This window comes from Oncorhynchus keta, chromosome 21 (assembly GCF_023373465.1).
Source record: "Oncorhynchus keta strain PuntledgeMale-10-30-2019 chromosome 21, Oket_V2, whole genome shotgun sequence".
In the NCBI taxonomy this organism is placed as follows: domain Eukaryota; kingdom Metazoa; phylum Chordata; class Actinopteri; order Salmoniformes; family Salmonidae; genus Oncorhynchus; species Oncorhynchus keta.
Genome location: NC_068441.1, coordinates 11,776,609 through 11,780,712, shown reverse-complemented (window position 1 = coordinate 11,780,712; position 4,104 = coordinate 11,776,609). Strand labels below are relative to the sequence as shown.

The window sequence follows — 4,104 nt, the reverse complement described above, 5'->3', positions numbered from 1 at the left end:
TCCACTCCATTCATATGCAAATCATTTCCATTAATTCACGGGCTTGTCTGGCTGGTATGTTTTTATTTTAACCTGCCCTTCCCTTATCTACACTGAAATAATAGGATTTCAATTGTCCACTGTTATGATAAAAAAAAATCTAACTCGCATAGCACCTTAGTGCACCCTTGTGGTTGAATATATATGTATCTATTGTATAAACAGTGAATAATGTGGAACAAATAAATACCATCAAAGGATACCTTACAAAACCAACCTGCCAATATTTACAATTTTAATACATTAACATTTATCTTTTTGTGATACACTTGGCAATCAGACTGAAATACTTAATTCTGGTGTGTGGAATAGAGAGGAGGTGGGTGCTGTGTGGGTGGGAGGTTCTGTTTGTCACTTTTTCTCAACAGACAGCCAGTCTCGGAAGGGGGATTTCAAGAGAGAGACTACGAAGTCCAGGCACTGCTGCTCTCTTTGTTCTGAGTGTTTGCAGTGCTAGTGTTTTTAGTTCATCTGTGTATCTCACACATTTCTGCCCAGTATGATAAGGCTAGCAAACTTTATTAGCAGATAATGACAACATGGCAATAACAGTAGCTGTAGATGATATAATGAAAAGTTGGAGGTTGGTTGGTAATGGATCAGGTGGATCCACGTCTGGATGTTAGGCAGAACCCCCTAGGTCCCGGAGAACAGGAGCAGAGTTAAAGGGAACAGGGGAGGAGACAGATGTAAACAAGCAAACACACAGGTTACACTTTATTGTGAGAAAATGTGATGGATTAGTGGAGTGTTATAAATGGGAGATATGTACTTTTCAACACTTTTTAGAGGTATAGCCTACCTCAAGCTGGTCCCCCTCTGACTCAGAGCACAGAGAATCAAACGTATCCGAACTCACTGGTTTCGCTGGATGGGGTACCCCCTTGGGGGCTTGGACAGTCGATGGTCCTAAAGTCATTTGGAGTGGTAAATTGAAGAAATACATTTTTAGAAGCTCAGCTTAACTACCATTTCTTGCTTTCTCAAATGTTAACCAAAGCTTAACATACTTTGTCTATTGGACTTCACGGAAGTGTAGGGTGTCAGTGCTTTGAGTAGTCGACCATCCAACTGCTCCAACCGGAGAAGATTGTTGGCTTCCACCGAGGTAAACCTAGGAAGACTAAGAGAAAAATATCAGTGTTAGGGAAACTGAAACTAGCTTTTGTGCGCCAATGCAAATAGTTATTATCTGCGATTTTTTATATTCACCTTAACAGATGGTGACCTCAGCTAAGAGCGAAAGAGCAGCGAGGATTCCCAGGTCTCGCCTTCCTTTCGTCCTTCTTCAAAACCAAGTATTTCGCCAGGATGTCGTGGCACCTATTCCCTTTCTTGATTCTGTTCCGTTAGCTCTCCTTCTGTTCCTCCTGTGCCATGTCGATGTTCAGTCTCACTTTTATTGATAACAAGAATGAATGCAATTATATTTCATATTTCAAATACATTTCTTACATACAGTATCTCTTTGAGGGCCAAAAAATATTTTACAAGTGGACAATCATTTTTATCTGGTCAAAAACCTCCACATCCTTCTCAGTCCGTTCCTGAAGGTGGTCCTCAAAAGGGTTCTGATCTGGTTTGACAACTTGCACAACACCAGGTGGGGTTTCAGTGATCTGAAAGTACGTTATTCGACGGTAGCATTAGACAAACAACAACACTAAGTAAATCACAAATGAGAAAGACAACAGTATATGCAATAATTGTATATACAATTGCATTATTTCCATCAGTCAACAGTTGTGGCTCCCATCTGTATTTGGTGGAGACCTGGATGCTGTTGTTGTGTTCGAAGAGAATTACCTTCAGGTTGTTCTTCCACCCTTCCTGGTACAGTACCAATCAAGGGACTTGCCCATGACAGTCTTGAGGGTCTGGTTGGTCCATTCACCAAACCTGGAGGAGAGGATAGGAAAGCGATATCTATTGACAATGTAAGATATTGAAATATGCAGTGGTGGAAAAAGTACTAAATTTTCATACTTGAAAATGTAAAGATATTTCAATAGAAAAACACTCAAGTAAAAGTGAAGATCACCCAGTAAAATACTACTTGAAGTAAAAGTATGCAAGTATTTGGTTTTAAATATACCAAAAGTAAATGTAATTTCTCAAATGTACTTAAGTACCAAAAGTAAAAGTATAAATAATTTAAACGTCCTTATATTAAGCAAACCAGACAGCACCATTTACTTAAGTAGAACTTTAAAGTAATAAACCAAACCATTGGTGACAGAATATAACTTATAACATCTGAACCTTGTTCCAACGTTCATGACCTCGGTCACTCAAGATGACCTCAGGAGAGCTGTGGGTGTTGAAGATGTCCATCATCGCCTTGGAGGTGGCCTCGCCAGTCTCGTCCTTAATGGGTATCATATAAAATGAAAATCTATTTTTGGTTCTAAGCACCCTTTTTAATGGGGTTACAAGAAGGGAATTGAGAGTTAAGCACGTATTTTTCCTTAACTGACCTTAATAGGTATTGCCTCCACCCACTTGGTGTAGTGATCGGTCGCCATCCGACACCAGCTGTTGCCATTCCTGAATTTTGTGAAGGGTCAAATGAGGTCCATCCCTAACATTTACAGTGTTAGAGAGAAGATGACTTTATTTTATTTTTTTACCTGTATCTGTGTCATACAGTGTGCAGATTTTCATATTTGTAAGGATACTGACACACACATACACACACATGCTATAATATTGAACTATGCTGCGGTCAAATAAAGCAACCATTACAAAACCAGTTATCAGGAAAGAAAATTTAATTGGGACACTTACCGATCATGTATCATGGTGAGGCAACTTTGATGGGCTTCAACTCCGACGCCATAGTCTTCACCCTCGCAAACTTCTGGCAGGCTAGACAAAAGTGACAAATTGAAACATTGTGTGCTCTCTGATATGACATTAATTGAAATCATAAAAAGTTCAGATATAATATGATTGATAAACAAAAGGTTATTTCACTTGCCCAGCTGTCCACCTCCTTGACAATTCCCCGTCAGAAGAAGCATAGGTTAATTTTGGCAATCATGCTCTTCACTCCGAAATGGCCAGCATGCATCTCGGGCAGAACGGTCTCCTCCTCCTTAGTAAAAATCCCCCTCCTGTGTGGCTGGTCATCGTTCCCCCGTAGGTACATATGATTGCCTAACAAGTTGGAAGAGAAAGGTTGTTGAAATACTAAAGTCTAAGTACATTTGCACTGCTGTCTTTCTGTCTCTGTTTTTCTCTCTCCATCGGTCTCTCTCTGTCTGTCTTCCACTCAATTCAATTTCAATTTAAGGGGCTTTATTGGCATGGGTAACATATGTTTACTTTGCCAAATCAAGTGAAATAGATAATAAACAAAAGTGAAATAAACAATCAAAAATGAACAGTAAACATTACACTTACAAAAGTTACAAAAGAATGAAGACATTTCAAATGTCATATTATGTCTATACACAGTGCTGTAATGATGTGCAAATAGTTAAAGTACAAAAGGGAAATTAAATAAACATAAATATAGGTTGTATTTACAATGGTGTTTGTTCTTCACTGGTTACCCTTTTCTTGTGGCAACTGGTCACAAATCTTGCTGCTGTGATTGCACGCTGTGGTATTTCACCCAATAGGTATGGGAGTTTCTCATTATTGGATTTGATTTCGAATTCTTTCTGTGTTTTGTAATCTGAGGGAAATATGTGTCTCTAATATGGTCATACATTTGGCAGAAGGTTAGGAAGTGCAGCTCAGTTTCCACCTCATTTTGTTGGCAGTCTGCACATAGCTTGTTTTCTATTGAGAGCCAGGTCGGCCTTCGGTGGCCTTTCTCTATTGCAAGGCTATGCTCACTGAATCTGTACATAATTAAAGATGTCCTTTGTAATGGGTCAGCCGCGGTGGTCAGGTATTCTGCCACTGTCTGCTCTCTTCTTAATGCCAAATAGCATTCTAGTTTTTGTAAATTCCTTCCAATATGTCAAATAATGATTTTGAAAACTTTGTCATGACTTGGTTGAGTCTAATTGTGTTGTTGTCCTGGGTACTCTGTGGGGTCTGTTTGTGAACAGA

At 39.3% G+C, this 4,104-nt stretch overlaps 1 long non-coding RNA gene across 1 annotated transcript; it reads right to left on the bottom strand.

The window, feature by feature from the left end:
- Window positions 1-841: 841 nt before the first annotated feature.
- LOC118399900 (uncharacterized) lies at window positions 842-1,394 on the bottom strand. Its single transcript, XR_004828922.1, has 3 exons — window positions 1,252-1,394; window positions 1,050-1,162; window positions 842-948 (listed from the first exon to the last, which is right to left on the bottom strand). It is a non-coding gene; the product is annotated as an uncharacterized LOC118399900 (long non-coding RNA).
- Between the last annotated feature and the right edge of the window lie 2,710 nt (window positions 1,395-4,104).